This window comes from Lipotes vexillifer, unplaced genomic scaffold, assembly GCF_000442215.2.
Source record: "Lipotes vexillifer unplaced genomic scaffold, Lipotes_vexillifer_v1.1 scaffold240, whole genome shotgun sequence".
NCBI lineage: Eukaryota > Metazoa > Chordata > Mammalia > Artiodactyla > Lipotidae > Lipotes > Lipotes vexillifer.
In genome coordinates this window covers 5,295,333-5,316,634 of record NW_006797481.1, presented here as the reverse complement: position 1 = coordinate 5,316,634, position 21,302 = coordinate 5,295,333, and the positions used below count along the sequence as shown (strand labels likewise).

The 21,302-nt window shown below is 45.7% G+C and overlaps 1 protein-coding gene across 2 annotated transcripts in view; it reads right to left on the bottom strand.

Moving 5' to 3' along the window:
• Positions 1 to 21,302, bottom strand: part of GFRA1 (GDNF family receptor alpha 1) — a 211,820-nt gene that overhangs the window by 130,151 nt on the left and 60,367 nt on the right. The gene's annotated exons all lie outside the window — the stretch shown is intronic.

The following is a 21,302-nucleotide window of genomic DNA, read 5'->3' as shown; positions in this document are numbered from 1 at the left end:
CCCCCCCCCCCCCCCCCCAGGGAGGCATTTCAAACATAATGAGAGCCCCAGGCAAGGCAAAAAGAGAAACCAGAGCTCCGGAGGGCTCCCATGTGTCAACTGGGATGCAGCTGGGGGAAGCAGTCAAGCCCAGAGCTGACAGAGAAATGAACACAACAGCAGGTTCCCATCCAGTAAGAGGAGAATTGCTCATTCTCTGTGAAGTACCCAGTGCCCACCACGACACACGGCGGGGGTCCCCAAAACTTGATGGGTGTCTGAAATCAAACTTCTAGAACTTAATCGTCACCAGGCTGCTCTTCTCTCAACCTAGACAAAAGAGGTGAGCAGTACACCCCTCTTGCGGAAGTTCAAGAAGAGCAACGGGCTCCCGGGAGGCCAGGTCCACCCGGGGCCAATACTCCCAGACCGGAAGTGGGAGGAAGCCATTTCTTCCCACTGCGGGCTCTCTTCCTGCACAGACCTGAAGAGCGCTGCCCGGATCCCACCCCGTGCTCCACCTCCTATGGGGGAAAATGGCAGAATCTGTGTTTCATTCAATCCTTCCCCGGAAGTCTCAAAAATTCTTCCCCCAAACACAGAATCAGGATCTACCAATTCCCAAAAGCCATTTACAAGAGGTTCTGAAAGAAAAAAAAAAGGCAAGGAGCTGGGACGGAAGGAAGAAAGAAGGAAGGAAGCTGGATCTGACTCTGCCTAAGGAAAAAAAAACACACACACAAAGCCTTTCCCTTCCTTCCCTTTGGGCCACCAATGTGCGTCATTTATTTGGTGACAAAGCTCTGAATGTTAATTGAATGCATTAAAGGTATAATAACACAGTCCAGAGAACTGCTTTGCTGTATTTCTAAACTTCCATGTGCCTGGCTACCTACAGCTGAACAAGAACAGGTAAAAGATTTCCCTGAAATAAAACACGAGGGAACTCGAGAAGGGGAGCAGGTACCTACCTGAGAGTTTGCCGGGCTCCCATGGAGAAAAGGGCAACTGCCTGGTGCAAGGCAGTTTGGTATCAATGCAATAATTTCTGGATAGCTGTCAGTGCTAAGGTTAAAAAACAATATTTGAAGGCTTTTATGATGACTGCCTACTGGGAGACATTTGTTGAAAATTGCTTTGCCTATCATTTAGTCAGCAAAAAAACCCCACAGTACTAGTTATGCTAGAACTCTGTTGAGTGTGCATCTATAAATGATTCAAATTGTAAGCACATAAAGCCCCCATACAGGTAGATGTAATCACCATAAAAGCCTAGAGCCTCAGCTCTGTTCTTTTATATTGATAGGCTGTATAAATTTTCACCATATGTTGCCAAATAAGAAGCATAATTATAAAGAAAGTACATTCTGAGTTTTAAATTCAACTTTCAAAAATGAAATCAGAATGACTTTTTTCGGCACAAGGCGATAAACTTTTCAGCAGCCACATCGTGAAAAACTGACATTCTAAACCATACAGCATCCTACAGCCCGACTTAATTTTAATTGTTTTCACCCTGTAAGAAGGGATAACTCACACACTGCCAGGGAAACATGACAAGGTTTTTACTAGACTGTCTCCTCCAAAAACAGCTGGCCCCTGTATCCACAGGTTCCACACTGTGGATTCAACCAACTGCGGTTCAAAAGTACTCAGAAAAAATAAAATAAAATTCCAGAAAAGTTCCGAAAAGTAAAACATAGAATTTACAACTATTTACATTGTATTAGGTATTATAAATAATCTAGAGATAATTTAAAGTATATGGAAGGACGTGCGTAGGTTATATGCAAATACTGTCATTTTATATAAGGGGCCTGAGCATCCTCGAATTTTGGTATCCAAGGGGAGCGGATACCAAACCGCTGGAACGGATCCTCTATGAATCCTCTATGAATACGGGGGGGGGGGACTGTACTTGAAAACATGTTAAAATGAGCTGAAGCATTTAAAAGAAAAATAAAGGCCTGGTATTTCAGTGATCAGGACAATGTGAACAAATCCAAGTTAGTTTGCAGAGGTTAGGAGTTGTCTGGATAGCAGTGCAGAATTCAAATGAATCCTTTCTTTTGTTCCTCACCAAGAGTTAAGGAGTAATTTCATTCCTTAGTGGTTTGGGGCTTTTTGCCTGCACTGATATAAAATAACCTTGTTTTGAATGCCCTGCCCCGGACCAATTCCTCTTCCCCATGGGCCAGGAATATCTATCTTAATGCAAACCAATAAATTCTCATTCCTACCAGAGACTGGGAGTTGGGGTTTGCAGGTTGGGTGTCTTGAGGCCTCTCATCTAGAAAAGGAGCTGAGGTAGGCCTCTGCGTGCACCCCGGCCCGGGGGCCCCAGATGTTAGGGGTAGGTCTGCCCAGGAACCACCATTCAATTACCAGCCCTCGGCACCACCACTAGCTCCTGAAAACTCCTATAGGACGGTCCTCCCTGGGAGTCTCTACTTCCAGGGCATCCCAAGTCAGACCAACACAATGGTCTAGTGAAGGGTAAGTGAATTGCCCAAAGCAAATACAGAGCTGGCTTTGTTTGGAGGCTGAATCTACAAAGAGTCAAACTGCAACATCTGAGAATCCGAAGAAGCTGCCTAGTGCACCTTCACCCCAGGGGAAGACCTCTCTCTCAAAGCTGACAAGCTCTTGTCCACCCAGCCTCAGCCTGCGCGCATACTCTTAGAAGCATGGCTTATAAAAACACAGAAAACTCCATATGAATGTGGCTGGGTCCTCCACAGTGCTGAAGATCCAAAGTGGCTGTCCCAGCAACCAGTTCTGGGCACCCAAGAACAGTCAAGGAATAAGAGATGCTTCCTTTCATTCCCAACCAAGCCTGGAGAAATAGAGGCAGTCCCAGGGGAGTGTTAGAAAGTACACTTTCTATCTTTATGTTTTCTTTTTAAGTGGTCAGATGAAGGCAGAAACAGCTGCCACCTAGGAATCAAATCCTACACCCTTTTTACAACTCCGCCCCCTCCATCTCTCCACAACTCCCCTCCACACACACAGCCAACCCCCATGACAAAGAGCTGTTCTTCAATCAAGCTGGGAAACCGTATTCATCAGGCTAATTTTCAGAAGTTACTAAAGTGGCCTAGAAAAGTGGAAGCCAAGGAGCATCAAGATTACGAAATAAAAATAGATTTTTTTTTTTATTACCAAGGCATTTTAAGAGCAATTATGTTGCTGCAGTCATAACAGCCACTTGTGCAAACAGCAGGTTTAGAAAGTACAAAAGACTCCTGCTACCTCCACACCCACTCCAGGGGCTATTAAAATTTGGGGAGGGGCAGGAAACAGAAAGGATTTTTAAGACTTTGGGTTTTTTGAGTTGATTCCTAAAAATCTATTGACATATTCTTTACCATTCAAAGGAAATTAAAACCAAATACACTTTGGGGAGAGGAGGTGAAAAAAAAACTTTACTTTGGGGATAAAAGATAAAGGGCTTCGTTAAGTTCCAAGCTCATGGAAATGTCACCAATCCCTCACCATCAATTACATCTGTTTTGTATTTTCCGATGTAAGCAGCAGAGAAGGACCGGTCTCTTAAGAGACACAAATCCTGTCTTTGTTGGGAAAATTCTGTGCTCTGCTACCTGAGAAGAAAGGCAAAGGGATGCAGACAGTCTCTAAGCCAAGCCTAGTGGGGGTCCTCTTGCATTTGGACCTGCTTCCAGGTAGCCCTCCCCCACGTCCATTTACCTGTGCCAGCCCTGTCCCAAAGCCAACCAGAGTCAACAATCTCTGAAAAGGAAGCTCATTATAAACTCTTAAATGAGAAGCCTTAGGATGGCGAATGAGTTACTAATAATTTTCTGTCTCTCAACCTGCTGTATATGCAGAAATTAATTTCTAAATATTCCCATGAATTTATTTTACTATTTACAAGTTAGGTCTGTTAGGTAAATCGATGTTGCCAAAGTTGACTGATAAATGAGAATAGAAAATCTAAAACTAACCACATGAATTCTTTCCTACCAGAAAGTCAAGAAAACAAAGCCATCTCCAATGAATCATTCCTGACCCAGCTCACCTTTCTGGGTCAACTTTAAACTACCCCTCACTTCGGATGAACCCAGTAGACACTCCGTGCTTTCTAATTTATCTTGAAGAAATCGAAAGGGAGTTTAAAAGGTTAATTAAAATTTCTAGTATAGCTCTTGTCGATATCTAGCTACAATATTTAGCTGGATCAAGGACCAGTTTTCTGAATAAGTATTCTGGTTAACATAGAATTACCCTATATCCATGGATTACCAATGCTCAACAATTAGAACAGAAGCAAAACCACTGAGAAACTTTTTTTTTATGACCAACCTTTAACCTACTGGTTGACACACAGCAGAGCATCAGTAATTTTTTGCTATATGCATGAATTAAGAAGATACTCCAACACTTAGGAGCCCTTCTGAGACACTGGTAAGCTCACTTCATCACTCTTATCGATATCTTCATCTTCATTCCCTCAACAGATTGAGAACCATCTTTGAAACTTCTGACTCATTATGTCTGCTGACCAAATACCTGCTGTGGAGGCAAAGGAGAGCAGGGGTCAGCAAACTCTTTCTGTAAAGGGCCAGATAATAAATGTTTTCAGTCTGCAGACCATATAGGCTTTGTGGAAACCATTCAACTGCCACTATGGTGCAAAAGCAGCCATAAACAACATTTAAATGAAGGGGCTTGGCTGGGTTCCAACATAACTTTATTTACAAAACTAGGCAGCCAGCTAGCAGCCACGGTTTGTTAACCCCTGCACTAAAATAATGTTTTTGTTTCCTTCTTGGCCAAGTTTAGAAAACATATCTCCCAGTGAGCCTTCTTTAGTGCCTTCTGAGAGAACTCCTTCTCTATTTTAAATCGATTTACTGATTTAGTTCTATGTTTTTTTTGTTATACTTTCACAGCCAAGTTTAGAAAAAGCATCCCCCATTGAGTCTTCCTTAGTGCCTTCTAGAACTTTTTCTCTACTTTAAATTGACCTACTGACTTGGTTCTATCTTTTTTGTTATACTTCCATGGTCAAACTGAGATACATGGCATGCCAGGCAGAGTGCTGATTTTGTGTCTTTCAAACTGATAGCCTTTAAATAGTTGCTCAGTATTCTTGTAGAAGGCAAACTAAATGCTGTCTGAGGGAAGGGTAACAAGGACCATCAGTGGGGCACTCATATTCCCCTACCTAGTTCCAAGCAGTTCTGCTTAGACTCAAACTTGCAAACACTATGCAGTGAAACCTAAGCCTCACCAAGGAAGGGGTTCCTTTAGGGTTCCACTTCTTATCACAAACTACTTATCAAACAACTTTTTCTATATACATCCCATACTCTTTTTAAGAAGCCATATTTGATGATGTTTTAGCACCCTCACCCCCGCGTAGATGGGTGCCCTAAGCAAAAGTCTACAAAGTCCTTTGTACCATATGCAACATAACATATTCGCAAGTTTCAAGGATTTGGATGCACAGATCTTTGGTGGGCCACTGTTCTGTCTACCATGCTATCTTTAAAGTCTAAGAGAATGAGGAAAGTAGAGACAAAGAGACAGGCATTAGTTTCTGAAGGAGAGCTGTGCTGCCAGCTGAGCTGTTCCCCACTGGGAATCCTCACCAGACACAAAGAAGGGCAAGGACCAGCACGCTTAGCTTAGAAACCTTTTGAATAAGGCTTCGAAATCTCCCTGAAAATTCTGATTGACTTTTCAGAAACCTTCATACCACTATGTCAAACAAGAAGCAAGTTCACAGAAATGACACAGTCCTAAGCTGTTCCAAAAACCACAGCAGTCTCAGGGTGACTAACACTTAGTCCGGAGTGAGATGAAATACACATGCCAGCCTCAGCTGCCATGCCCCTGGGGATGCCATGATGGAGGAGAGGCCTAAAGCCAGTTAAGAAGGAAAGATACAAATTGGGGGGTGGGGGCGGGGGGGGGGATAGACAAGGTAAACAGTTTAGAGTATCAAAGCAGAAGCTGTTGAAGTCATCATTTCTCAGAACAATAGACTAGACAGGATGAGTGTTCAAGATGATGTCTAATCCCCTCCTCTTATAGATGAGAAAATTCAAGCATCAAAACTAACTTTTGTGATATCACACAGTAGTTAGGTATGGTGCCCCAAAAAGTCCCCAAGTCCCCTCAGTGCCAGTCTACTATGACGTGAATTTTCTACTTTCTATCTATACTTTTTCTAGATTTTAGAGCAACCACACTTTGGTGGCCATAAGACAAGAATTTAATATACCGTTGATCCACTCAAACACATAAGCCATGACCATACAGCCAGGGGCCTCCTTGAACAGAACAGAATGCTGATATGTACCTTCTGAGTGGCCACATGTGTAATCATTTCTCTAAATGCTATAGAAAATTATTTTTCAGAATAAGGCTCACCGTAAGGCTATTAGGCATCCGTTCACCCATGCACTCATTCAAACATCCATTAAATACCGACTGTGTGTGAGACCTGGAGATAAAAAGATGACTAAGATAGGTCCCACCAACAAGAAGCCTGTAGTCTAGTGGGGGCGGACAGGACAACCATTCTGCTAACCCTAACGCTACAACCTACTTCAGACCCAGGCTGGCAACACCACACCTGATGATTTGCTCACTTTATTTAGCAAAATGAACTTTGAATGACCTTGAACTTATTTCCAAAAGCCAGAGTCATCCTCATATAACCAGCACACGCACTAGGAAAGGATATTAGAAAACCTATACTCTCTATATTATTCTTTTTCTTAAGAACCAAGTTTTATTTATTTACCAAAAAAAAGAGAAAAAGTTGGAGTAAGGGGGAAGACAAGCTTTACACCAAAGTCCTACAATGTAACTCCCTTTGCTTCCAAAGTGTAAAAAATGTACATTTGTTCAAATATGAAGCCACATAGTCCTACGGTACGTGGAAACTAGAGCAGTTCTGCTGGCGCATCAAAGCATATTTCCTTTAATAAAAAAGTGAAAGTATGTACATATTTTACCAAAAAAAAGTTAAAATCATGTGTGTGTCTGTGTGTCTGAGACAGAGAAAAAAAAGCAGGTGGACAGCACTAGGCTGGACTAGTAAAGAAGCAGGTACAAGCAGTTCCACAGGAGCTAAAAAGGATGAGTGATGTGAGCTGGCTGAAGCTGAGAACTAGAGGTGAGAGCTCAGGGCAGGCATCAAGGGATCCATAAGAAATCAATTCCACAAGATGATCAATCCCAAGACAAAAAGCAGGCCCCAGATAAAACCTAATGGGTGATCTAGATGTGCTTGAGTGAACAGGAAAAAGAAAAGTCAAATGCAAGGCTTCTTTTTTCCTTTTGCAGGGAGAGGAGGAGTGACCATCAGAGTTACAATCCACCTGAGCATTGTGCCCTTCCCAGTCTGTCTGTAAACGCACACACATCCGGCCAACGTGTAATCAGCATCCAGTGCGCTCGTGGAAGGTCAGGCCACAGAAGAATCCGGTCTTGGCTCTGCTGGTGTGTGCATGCAGGCTGCATGTCTCTATGCCTACGAGAACTTCCTTCCCCTCCAGGGCAGGCTAAGATCCCAAACCTCTTAGGGAAAGTTCCAGCTCTGACTTGGTAAGGTATAAAACTACACTATTTTGGGAGGATGTATTTCAAAATAAGTTGTAAATTTATTAAGGATAATTTTTTTTTAATTTCAATAAAGCTGTGGTGATGCAGTAGAACAATCCTGAACTTGAGGACCAGAAGGCCCGAGTGTGAATCCTGACTCTTCCGAACGTGTGACTTTGAGTGAGTCAATAAACCTCTCTGGGTGACAGTTTTGTCACCCAGAGAGCAAGACAGCAATGTTTATCTCACAGGGTTCATTAACTTGACAAATACTTATTGAGCACTTACACTGTGCCCAGCACTGTTCTAGACACTGGGATGTAGGGATGAATAACACAGCAAGGCCCTGGTACCTGGGTAGTTTATATTCCAGCTGGAGAGACAGGCAAACAAGAAGTAAACAAAAAAATGAACAAATAATTTCAGACAGTATTGAGTGCTGTATTAGTTTCTTAGGACTGCTGCAACAAATGACCACAAATTTAGTGGCTTAGAGTAATGGACATGTATTTTCTCACAGTTCTGGAGGTCAGAAGGTTAAAATTAAGGTGTCAGTAAGGCTGTGTTCCCTCTAAGTTTCTAGCAAAGAATCCTTCCCTGTCTCTTGCAGGCTCTGGTGGCTCCAGCTATTCCTGGCTTGTGGCAGCATCACTCCATCGCTGCCTGCATCTTCACATGGCCTTCTCTCTGTATCTCTCTGGGTCCTCTCCTCTTCTTAAAAGGATGACCAGTCATTGAATTTAGGGCCCACTCTAAATCAAGGAACATTTCATCTCAAGATCCTTCACTAACACTATTTCCAAATGAGGTCACATCCTGAGGTTCCAGGGGTCAAGAATTTCAGAAGCACTCTATCCAACCCATTCCCCATTTTGCACAAGTGCTGTAAGGAAACAAATGAGGCAATGGGCAAAGCGTCTAGAGGTAAATCTTCAGCAAAGATGGCCAGGGAAGGCACCTCTGAGGAGGTGATTGCTTAACTCTAAGAGTAGCCCGCTACACGAGGAATGTTCCGGGGTCCAAGCGTCCAAACGGAAGCCTGAGGAGGCGACTGAGCTGATGTGAGAACTGAAGGTGGTAAAAGATCTCAAGAACTACGATGCATTACCTCCCTCCCCCAGAGTGCTCAAAGGACTGAACTTGTAATCCCCTCACCAAAGAGAGTGGGTGGTCCAAGCTCAGGAAGCCCCAAACCACAGCCAGCCTCCCTTCCGAGAGCACATTAATTTATAGGCCTCTCTCCCCACCTCCCCTCTCCATGCAGGTGGTTTCCTGATGCAGGATATTAACTTTCAGCTGCTGGAGGTCCCTAACCTCCATGCTGGGCTAAAAGGTTTCGTCAGGTTTGGATAAGCCTCAGATAAGGAGCTGAACTTTTGCAGGCTTATAAGAACTGCACCTCCAATCCTTCAGAGATTCGCTCATCACTAGCCTTAATCCATCTCAAATAAATTCTGTGCATACAGACGTGGTTTCCCACCATGGCTGTTTCACAAGGAAAAAGAACAGCTTTGTCTGTTCTGCAAAAGCCCCCTCTGTTTACACTATGCCCATGGATTTCATTTCCGAGATTTACATTTTAATTCTTTAAGATATTCAGGAGAGGGGCTTCCCTGGTGGCGCAGTGGTTGAGAGTCCGCCTGCCGATGCAGGGGACACGGGTTCGTGCCCCGGTCCGGGAAGACCCCACATGCTGCGGAGCGGCTGGGCCCGTGAGCCATGGCCGCTGAGCCTGCGCGTCCGGAGCCTGTGCTCTGCAACGGGAGAGGCCACAACAGTGAGAGGCCCACGTACCGCAAAAAAAAAAAAGAAAAAAGATATTCAGGAGATAAATGGATAGAGAGGCCTGTGGTTGAGGCACAGCCCTTTCCTCGAAAACCTACTTGCCTTGTTTTCCTCTCTCTTGAGCCCTTGTTTCTTTCTCTTGCCAAATTTAATTTGACTTCCTTCCCCACTCTGCTCAGGGTTTCCTCCCCATCTTCCAGCCCTTTGCTCTCTTTTCTGTCCCGGCCCTTCCATCATCCCCGCTCCTCCTTTTGGACCACCCAGATTGGTTAGTCACCCGTCGCAGTTGAATGGTGTCCCCAACCCCAAAATTCATGTCCACCCTGAACCTCAGCATGTAACCTTGTTTGGAAATAAGGTCTTTGCAGATGTCACTAAGATGAGGTCATATTGGATCAGAGTGGACCCTAAATCCAGTGACTGGTGTCCTTATAAGATGAGGAGAGGACGCACAGAGAAAAAGGCCATGTGATGATGAAGGGAGAGGCTGGAAAGATGTAGCTACAAGCCGAGGAACACCAAGGACTGCTGGGAGCCTCCACAAGCTGGAAGAGGCAAGGAAGGATCCTCCCCTAGAGGCTTCAGAGAGAGCATGGCCTTGCCAACACCTTGATTTCAGACCCCTGGCCTCCAAAACTGTGAAAGAATACATTTCTGTTGTTTTAAGCCACCAAGGTTTTGGTTATTTGTTACAGCAGCCCCAGGAAACTAGCAGAGCACTCAACCTGCTCTCCACCCCTCTCTCACCTGCGTCCTCCACCTAACCTGGAGCCCCACAGCCCGACCCCGGGCCCTGCCCTCTCCTCTGGGGAGGCCCAACTTCTGACTGTCCTCTGTATCCATGACTACTGAGGCCATGTGATCTCTATTTATATAAAGAATGCAACTAGGTTTTCTTTGTTTTCTCCGTATTTTATTATGAAGTCTTCAAACGTCGAGCAAAGTTGAAATAATTTGCAATGAACACCCATATAGTTATCACCTACATTAACCATTAATCTGGTCCCTCCAAGATGACTTTGTGATACAGTCATAAGAATTCGGACTAAGTCCAATTGTCTGAATTCAGACTCTATCCTTTACTAGATGGGAGACCCTCTGCAAAGTAAAACTAGGTAAGCTTTATGAATCTATTTCAGCATCTGAAAAATGGGGATAAAAATGGAGACAAATCAGTATGTGAAACTCACAGGGTTATTCTGGGGAAGAAGGGAGTTAAAGTATGTGCCTGGCACACTGGACTTAAGTAAGCAGAGGCCATCTTTATCCTCTGCCACCCAACACACAGCACTTTTATCGTGTGCACAGTGCACGCTATTTCTCTGCTCAAAAAGCTACAATGGCTTCCCTGTGCTTCCTAGAACAAATCTAAATTTTGCTGCCTAGATTTTAAAATAACCAAGAAAACCATTGTTCAAGCTATCTAAAATATCAAGCTGGTTTTTTTTATGGATTGGAATTCCATCAACTCAGGGGCATAACTAATTCACTGTAAAGATCAACAACACTGATTGGTCATCCTTAAATAGAAAAAGGAGTAATAGAATGAATAATAAAAAATGGGATAACTCAATAACAATACTATGCATGTGATAGACAAAATCTTTTCAATCACACTGGGAGTGTTGGGGGCACAAGAAGACAAAGAAGTTTTTGGCTACAAACAGGCTGTGAAGGCTCCATAGCTGGTCCCATCCGATCCCAACCCTGAGCCTGGTGGGTTCACTGCCCTCTCGAAATTGCATAAACGCAACACCATGCTTGTCTTTGTCTCCACCTCCATTCAGACTGTCCTCTCTCCAAGCCACCCACCCACAGGCCTACCCTGGTCCTGCCCACTCAGGCCTTCTACCTCCTTCAAAACCATCTCCAGCCCCACTCTTTCAGCAGTTCTGCCCCTTTCCCAGGGACCCCCGTCCTTTACAACTTCCTCCAGCACTGGGAAAGGACAGAGCCCACCAGCCCACAGACTGACTGGCTTCGAGTTTCCAGTGAAGCCGTCAGCATTTGGAGGTAGGAACAATGTCTGCTAAATATCCCATGTTCCTGCTCATACCCGCACAGACAGAAGCTGGTAAATGTCTGCTGATTCATTCTAAGTCCAAATACCGTCCCCTCAAAAAACAAATAAATAAATAGTGGTGAAGGAAAAGAATGGAAAAAGACTTTTGGACTCACGGACAGGAAAATGATTTGGCTTGGCTGTCAACATGACCAGCTGCTACACTGCCAACATCCCTCTCAACTTTATTAAAGAACCTAGGGCTTCCCTGTGGCGCGGTGGTTGGGAATCCGCCTGCCAATGCAGGGGGCACGGGTTCGAGCCCTGGTCCGGGAAGATCCCGCGTGCTGCGGAGCAGCTAGGCCCGTGCGCCACAACTGATGAGCCTGCGCTCCGAAGCCTGTGAGCCACAGTTCCTGAAGCCTGGGTACCTAGAGCCCATGCTCTGAAACAAGAGAAGCCGCCGCAATGAGAAGCCCGAGCTCCACAGCGAACAGAAGCCCCCACTCACCGCAACTAGAGAAAGCCTGCACGCAGCAACGGAGACCCAACACAGCCAAAAATAAATAAATTAGATAATTAAAAAAAAAGAACCTAAACCGTCAAACATAAAAGAAGTGTGTGTACATGCTCACACGTACACATGCGTACACGTGCATGCACGTGCACGCACGCACACCAGCGACACACAAAATACCGGTTCCTCTGAGCATTGCCATTTCGTTCCACTGTCATTCGTCAAACATCTATCAAGCACCTACACTGTGCTAAGCACTGCATTTGGTGCTAGGAGCTCAAATTAGAAAACACAATTCCTTCTGTCCCGGAGGGGGATGGGGAGGCTTAGACGGATCATTACGACAATGTGAGGGAAGCTCTGCCAGAGGCGGGAGGAGGCGATGGGTAACTCCAGAGTGGAAAGACGAATCCCCCACCTTCTGGGGTGGGAGTGAGTCAGGATCACCCAGCACAGGAGACTCCGGCTGAGTTTTACAGAGTGAGCAGGAGAAGGGGCACCTCTAGGAGGGGGGCTGCGAGGGGAGCTGAAATCTCCACCATTTCCAGGTAAACTGTCATCACAGTGGCTGTACACACTGTCCTAAGGAGACAGCAGAGGACTGTGTGAAAACGAGAGTCTGCTTCTCACACACACACTGGAAGCATCAGCATTAGGCTGAAGACCTACAGCACCCACCGCTGGGCCATCCACCATGGTGGCAGAACCTGGGGACCCCCCTGAGGCCAGGATGCAGAACAGGACAAGGTTGCTGAAAAGAAGAGAAAGCATTCCAAATAAAGCAATCAATTGATCCAAAGGCACAGAGGTGTGGACGAGCATTTTTAAGACTCGGGATCAATCGGGTAGAGCCTTCTGGGGATAAACAGGACGAAATGGGGGAGGGATGCCAGAAATTAAGGTGAGCATGGCTTGAGGAGGCCTGGCCTAGTGTCTCCTAGAAGAAAGCAGCATGTCAATGAGCGTCCACATCCAGCCATCACTGTGAGAACGTGTTGCCAAACCTATTGTCAAGTATAAAGAACACATTTCTATCAACTGGCAAAATGCTTCCCAAAAGATTGCTTCAGCTAAGATCAAAAAATTTGAATGAATCAACGAGGATTGTTTGTAATGTTCTCTGGCTTCCAGCAAGCCAAGCTCCAGAGACGATGGAAATGGAGTTCCCTAACATCATGGGGTTCAAGAGCCCCCATCCCCTGACTGCTGGGCTAGAGGGGACCAGGTGTACCACAGGTAGCAGAGAACATGGGCAAATGGGCACCACCTGTCTCCACAGTTGCCCCCATCAGCGGGCCTGATGAATGCGGCTGTCACAGGCAGGCCTCCAAGTCAGAACATCCCCTCTGCCTGGAGGGGAGAGTGTACCAGCCTGGGCATCTGGAAAGGGGCGTCGGAGAGAGAAAGCTGGGGAAAACTGGCACGTGGGTGACAGCCCAAAGAGACAAACACGCTCAGCCTCTCATGATCCCTCCTTCCTAAACTGGAAACACTCACAGCCTCATAATCTGTCTCCAGGACAAACTCGGTGACTTAAAGGATGGTCTGTCTTGGACTCCAGTGAGCAGCAATCAATCTAAGGAAGGTGCAGGGAGCTTAAGCACTCAACAGCTGGGATATTATAAATAGACCAGTTGCCTTCTCCCTAGCCTGCCCAGGCTATGCAGGAAGTACAAATGCCTTCACTCAGAAACAAGGCACTATGCAATCTGTTTGAGATAAGGCAAACCCACTTAGAAGCTTCTGGAGCTAGAACTGGCTGAGCAGTCACAAGAGCAAGCCTAGGTGTGATGTTAAGGCAGAGGAGAGCTGCGATGGACCGAATGTCTGTGTCCTCCCAGAATGCATATGTTGAAATCACATCCCCCAACATGATGCTATTAGGAGGCGAGGGCCTCCGGGAAATGATTATATCATCAGGGTAGAGCCGTCATGTGGGATGAGTACCCTTATAAAAGGGACCCCAGAGAGATCCTTTCCCTCCTTCTGCCTCATGAGGACACAGAGAAAAGACAGCTTTCTATGGACCAGGAAACCAGCCCTTAGCAGATGTGGAAACTCCCAGCACCTTGATCTTAGACTTGAAGGGTCCAGAACCATGAGAAATAAATGTTTGCTGTTTGACACCCCGCCCCAGCCCCCTGTTTATGGTATTTTGTTATAGCAGCCAGAACTGACTAAGATAGGTACCTAATAAACTCACTCCTCTGCACCAGGGTGGTTCTGTGGGGCCTGGTGTGGGTCAAGGATCTGTGACCGTGTTTCACCAGGAGTAGAAGAAAGTCCTCCAATGGGAGTAGAAGAAAGTCCTCCAATGGGAATCAAGACATTGTATTGCAAAACCTGAAGTCAGACTACCTGCGTTCAAACTCCTGGCTCAGGTGTCACACCTTGGGAGTGGGAAAGTACAGATAAGCAAGGGGAGGAGGCTAAGCTGATCTATGAGGTAACGGATAAGAGTTACAGACACCAGTAAGAACTCACACTTAATATAGATACAACTGGTTACACATAGAAGTAGACATGCATATATACATGGGTTAGTATACACACACATATTTTTCCTTGCTCTGCCAGCTGAGAGGGCCTAAAAGAAATGACACCCCAATAACAACAAGCACACCTAGCACCCAGATGTTGGTCTCTAACATCATTCTCCAATAAAAGGAACCAGTGCTCCTTAAGGAAACGACAATCTAGGACAGAGGTGGGAAATATACAAGACAAACTTGGAGCATCTTACACAATAGTATCAGAAAGTATTGAAGAAGGGCTCAAAAAATAATTGACAAGGTTATATCAAAGGGACACAAGGAGCCCACTGAAAGAACTCCTGACGGACAAGGCAAGAAAATAAAATTTGTATTGCTTTATAGCCCAAGGTATAGAATAAATATCATGAGTCCACACTGATCTAAATAAATGATTGAATAAATTAATAAATGAAGGATAAGGGCCAAATCTCCTTTGCAGAAAAGTAACTTACGTAGATACCCTCCCCTCAATGACATGGAACATAACTCCGCACTCCTTAAGAGTAGGCTATGCACAGATTTCCTTCCGAAGAGTACAGTATGGAAAAGAGGGGGAAAAGTAACTTTGCAGTGGAGAAACTTGACAAACACAACTTCAGCCAAGTGTTAAAGATCAACATCAATAGTCATAGATCACGCTGACAGTAAATGCCTTTGATATGATGTCATGCAAATGGAGCTTTACCTCTGTGATCTTCCCCAAAACCCATAACCTCAGTCTAATCATGAGAAAAACATCATTCAAATTCCAAGAGAGGGGCATCTACAGCACAGACTCAAAATACCAGGACTCCTCAGAACTGTCAAGGTCATCAAAAACAAGGTAAGTCTTAGAAACTGTCACAGCCAAGAGGAGCCTGAGGAGACATGGCAACTAAATGTAATGTGGTGTCCTGGATGGGATCCCAGAAGCGGAAAAGGACATTAGGTGAAAACTAAGGGAATCTGAATAAGCTATGGACTTTAGCTAATAATAATGGATCAATATTGGGTCATTAGTTGTAACAAATGAACCACACTAATGTAAGATGTTAGTAACAGGGGAAATGGGATGTGGGGTATATGGGAACTCTCTGTACTACCTTCACAATTTTTCCAAAACTCTGAAATTGTTCTGTAGAATAAGGTCTTTCAACTAAAAAAAACATCCAGGCTCTACCACTCACGAGTTATATAAACATCACTAGATGGATTCTACTCTGTGCCTCAGTTTTCTCATCTGTATGGTGGGATTATTGGTTATAATACCTACTTCATAAACTACGGGGGCAGATTCAATGAGACAATGTGTGTAAAGCACCTGCCCCAATGCCTGGAATACAGGAGGTGCACAAATGTTGGCAACATCATTATCATCCTCATCACCCCTGTAAAATAAAATTTGAAAAAGAAAAACTGTTCTTCTTATTAGTGACCAGCTCAACAATAAAACTTTCCCCCTTTATTTATTTGTTTTTGCGGTACCCGGGTCTCTCACCGCCGCGGCCTCTCCCACCGCGGAGCACAGGCTCCGGACGTACAGGCTCAGCGGCCATGGCTCACGGGCCCAGCCGCTCCGCGGCATGTGGGATCCTCGCGGACCGGGGCACGAACCCGCGTCCCCTGCATCGGCAAGCGGACTCCCAACCACTGCGCCACCAGGGAAGCCCTCCCCCTTTATTGACCTGGCAGTTTTGAAACTCAAGTACACGGGAGGAGAGGCTCTGAAACTTCACCTGAAACTCATATCCCGGGATTGGAGTGAGGACACTGAATCTGCTACAAGGAAAAGCCCACCCGAGGCCACCTGGCAGGGAACAGGCCACCCTGCACAGCCCACGCAGAATGTGATAAAGCATCTCCGAGAATGTGATTATTTAAATATGCCTACCATTTTCCTACCACAAACACACAAAGTGAGTCAACATGAAATGAAATGGTAATGTTGTTCAGTTTGTTCTGGAAAGACGGATGCATTTCCTACATGACTTGGATAGTCTACTGATTCTGGACAGAATGGGGGATGATATATATACACAGTAAAGATTAGCATATAGGAAGTGTGACCAGGGTACCAACCACTTTCCACCATAAAAAATGTTCATGCATTTTTCTCATTTACTAGTTAGCATCATATGACAACTTGGAGTTTTTCCCTGGAAGTGGTAACAATAGATTTAATTTATTCACCCAAATCCCACACTCATAAAGCAAACAATATTTCATAATGTGTAACGTTACCAGGGGGACCGTAATTCATGGCTAAAGGATCAGAGCTTTATAACAGATGGGTTTTCTTTTTTTCTTTTTCTTTTTATTTATTTATTTAGTTAGTTAGTTAGTTACTTCTGTCTGCATTGGGTCTTTGTTGTCACGCACGGGCTTTCTCTAGTTGCGGTGAGCGGGGGCTACTCCTTGTTGCAGTGCGCGGGCTCCTCGTTGAGGTGGCTTCTCTTGTTGCAGAGCAAGGCTCTAGGTGCGCGGGCTTCAGTAGTTGCGGCACACGGGCTCAGTAGTTGTGGCTGGTGGGTTTAGAACACAGGCTCAGTCGTTGTGGTGCACGGGCTTAGTTGTTCCACGGCATGTGGGATCTTCCCGGACCAGGGCTCGAACCCATGTCCCCTGCATTGGCAGGAGGATTCTCAACCACCGAGCCACCAGGGAAGTTCCCAGATGGGTTTTCTGAAGTGGTTGGGGAAACCTAAGATCCAGCCCCAGCAGTCTGACCAATACATTTGAAATATGCAAAAGAGCTTAAGTCAAGCACATTATAAATGGCAGTGGTTGCTGTCACCACAAGCCCACCTCAACAATTAATGGGCTGGGCTGGGCTGCCAGAAAGCAAACTATGATTTATTGTTCTCTTCAGATTAGTAAAAGCAACGCTATCCAGTGTGAATTCCAGTATTAATCCACATAGGAAAGAACTGATGTTTCCAAATGGCCATGAGAGTAGGTTACACTTCTGAAACCACATTCCTTTTCACCTTAATTCTCAGCCACTCAGAAATCTCTGCTTTTAACCAAGTTCTCTGGATAATACTCAAAACCTGCAGCATGGGACATTTTGTACTCTATTAACTCAAATCCACTTAAAACTGATCAAGATAGAGCATCAGCAGAAAGCCACGTTGGGTCAGGGATAACCCCAAGTCTCTCATTTTACAGATGGGAAAACTGAGGCTACAGGGCAAAGCAGCTGGCCCAAGTTCCTCAATAAAGGCAGCAACACTGCTGGGAGCAAAACTGGGATCTCCTAGGTATAGCAATATATATACATTAATGGTGTATCAGTATATGTAATACAGGTGATATACACTTCGGTATGTATTGGAGAAAAGTGGCTTTTTAAAATCTGAAGACACACAGAGGAATATTTTAATGATGCCTTTGATGAGCATAATTTTCCAGCCTTAAGTCATGGCACAAGACTCGACACATGCAGAAAGTGTGGCGCTCAGTAGAGGGGAGCTGGCTGGGAAGGGGGCCATCCGTTCCCACTGCCCAGGGGCACAGAGACCCACTAAGGGAGCAGCTAGGGTCTGTGGGCAGGGTCCCATCTCAGCCCCGCCTGAGCCTGCTCAGCACTCAGCCTTGGTCCTGGTTTTAACTTCTCACACATTCTGGTGCATTTTCACAGCAGCCAGTGTGGCGACTTTAAATGTAAATAAGACCAGGTGACTCTTCTGCCTAAAACCCACCACTGACTTCCTTCCTCTGATCCAGAGACTACACGCCTGCCCTCCTCTCCTCGTTCATTTCATACAACTTCCTCTCTCACTCCAGCTTCCTTCTGATCCTGGAACACTGGGGTGTTCCTGCCCACCAGGCCACTCCCTTGCAAGTTCCGCAGCTGGTCCCCCAGATTCTCCAATAGCTCGTCTTCCTTGTCATTCCCTGGCCACCCCATCTAAAATGGCCCTCCCAGCCTCTATCGCACCAACCATTATATTTTCTTCACTGCTTGTACCCCTCTTGGAATTTGCCTTGTTTATTAGTTTGCATGCTTGGCACTGAATGTTCCCGAAGCTAGACTGTGTATTTCAAGGTCACAGGGGCCTTTGCCGTCTCGGTCACTCCTTTAACCTCAAGGCCTAGAAAGTGCCTGGCACACGGTTACTGGTTACAAAATAAACGAGCACACTATGTTTGAAAGGTATCAAAAAGTACTTGAGCTGGAAGAAACATTTCTCTAATAGCAAGATCCCAGCCCCGGGTGAGCACGGAGGAGGAGGGAAGGCTATGCCTCTTGGGCACAGAGTCTATAAGGGACTTCAGTTCACTGAGCAGAGAATCAACTCAATGGTGAAACCTTTACACGGTGCTCACTGATGCTCTCAAATGCCCAGCTGAGAGGTCGTGTTCTCATTTCCAAGCTACCCTCTTGGTTTCTGTTCGACTTCAGAATCAAGGCTAAGCCTATGGGTGAGCATTCAAAGGTGCTTCAGTAACTTCAAATGAGCTGTGTGTGTGTGTGTGTGTGTGTGTGTCTGTGTTTGTGGTCTTGACTTACTAAATAATCGGTATAAAAGTGCTTTAAAACTCGAGATTCTAGACACGTGTGCACGTACAGCATTTCCAATTGCATTTGATGTGGTGAAGAGCAATTCTGTGGCTCTTCAGAATTCCTGAGAGTCATCCAATGGCTCATGAGCTCTGTGGACAACAGAGAATGTGGGTCAATTAAGGCTCCTTAAAAACGTGGCCCTGGATCTCATACATACAGAAGGCCCAGCCGTGGGCCCACGGGTCCTTGACAGTCCTCATGCCCTGTGGTCTAACAGCCACAGCAAGTGGCAATTTACAGATGAAAGAACCTAGATGAGCTCGAAAATGGCACAGGGTAGAAGTCCACTCCCACGTGCACACACCACAGATACAGCAGAGAAAGGCCCGGCAGGAGCTGCTGCGCTGTCACCTGCTGTAACAAGATTGATTTGTAGGGAAGTTAAAGATAACGCGATCCAGAGGAAAGAACTTCGGTTTCCTCTGAGAACGTCTGATGTTGTCAACTTGCAAGCCTGCTCCCCTCTTCGGCCCGCCCTGGTACACAGCAGCCCAAACATGCAGGGACTCCTCTGGGCAGAGAGGCCTCAGTCACTCACCGCCAGAAGTACACATTTACAAAGCAGCATCCCCAGGCTGCCCGTGAGTCCCCGGGCAAGCCAAAGCCAGCAGGGCCTGGGTGCCCACAGCGTGGTCAGTCCAGAGCCACTCAGAGCTGTCCTGTGTGGATGGGCTGCAGAACCAACCCTGTGGCTTCTGTTCATCTGAAGCCACACAGCTTTCTACTGTTTATTTCTAGCACAATTCATGGCCCCTCTGTTTCAAGTTAACGGCACAATTCTGGAACAAGAGTTTAACCCCAGAAGATGCCGTGCAGTCATGTTTCAGATTCTGTCTGTAAGACACAACACCTTTGTTTTGGTCTGATGTTACTGTCACTGGCACATTTTTTTTTACCATCTTTATTGGAGTATAATTGCTTTACAGTGTTGTGTTAGTTTCTGCTGTATAACAGTGAATCAGCTATACGCGTATGTATATCCCCATATCCCCTCCCTCTTGCGTCTCCCTCCCACCCTCCTTATCCCATTCGTCTAGGTGGTCGCAAAGCACCGAGCTGATCTCCCTGTGCTATGCGGCTGCTTCCCACTAGCTAGCTATTTTACATTTGGTAGTGTATATATGTCAGTGTTACTCTCTCACTTCATCCCAGCTTACCCTTCCCCCCTCCCCGTGTCCTCAAGTCCATTCTCTACATCTGCACTGGCACATTTTTACTGCCACATTTTACTGAGCATGCATTCCACAGGCAGAATGGCCAGAAGCAAAGGTAAGGAGGGGGTACCAGCTGGCGGTTCTTTGCCATCATTTTAGAGAATGTCTCTCTCCGTACAAAATGGTCCTGCAAGGCCAGAGCCATGTAAATAATTCACAAAAGCAAGTTCAGTTCTCCCCATCTGAAACCCTAGTAATATCTTATGAGGGAGCTGCTGCCCGCCATCTCGCAGGGCCATGGGTAGCTAGCAGCTTCCGTCTCTGGAAGATGCTATTAAGTCTCGATAGTCTGTGATTTGCAGGTGATTATAACTTTTGCTCTGCATATCATTTTTCCTGACAGGCAAATCCCATCAATCGAATGGCATGACTGATTAAAAAGGAGGCAAACGTGACATGAGCAGTCTGATAAGCCGTTTTTCATACCGACTACAACAACCGTGAACACTCACGGTTGTGGGTAGAAAAGCCAGATTTGATACCAACCTTTTCTCTCCCCATCCTCCAGGGGCCTCAGCACACGTGCTCCAGCAAGACTTTCCTAACTCGAGCATTTTATGTCTCAAAAGGAGAAACGCAATTCAGTGCTGGGGGTAGGGGCGCTTGCTCTCTAGTTCATTGAAAAAAATTGTCCTCCCAGAGCATCCCACTGAGCCCCCAATCTGTCAAGGGAGAAAACGCACTGCAGCCAGTGCCCTGACAGCAGCACATGCGTTACACCCACAGTCACGGCACCTTCTCAATTTTGCTCATGGCTTCGTCTCTAGCCAAATGGAACTTATTACTTACGGCTTGTTGGGATCTATGAATTATTTATAAAAGTAGGTCTATGACTCCAGACTCTTAAAAGACAACACAAGTCCCCTCATTGTTACCCACAACTGCGCTTCTATCAGAGAGAGCAGACCGACTTTCTCCATAACATGCTGCATGTTTAGGATGAAACAATCGTTGTGAAAATATCCAGCCTGTTAAGATTTCTTTGGAAGCTATCTATGGGATGCCTGGATGTATTTTTAAACCAGTCTCTTTCATTCTAAGCCAGCCTGGGATTCAAGAAAGATGTGGCGGACGTGGGCGACAAACGTATTTCCCAACTTGAATATAAACAGGCAGGTCCTGCCACTTTCTCCTGGTGGTTTCAGGC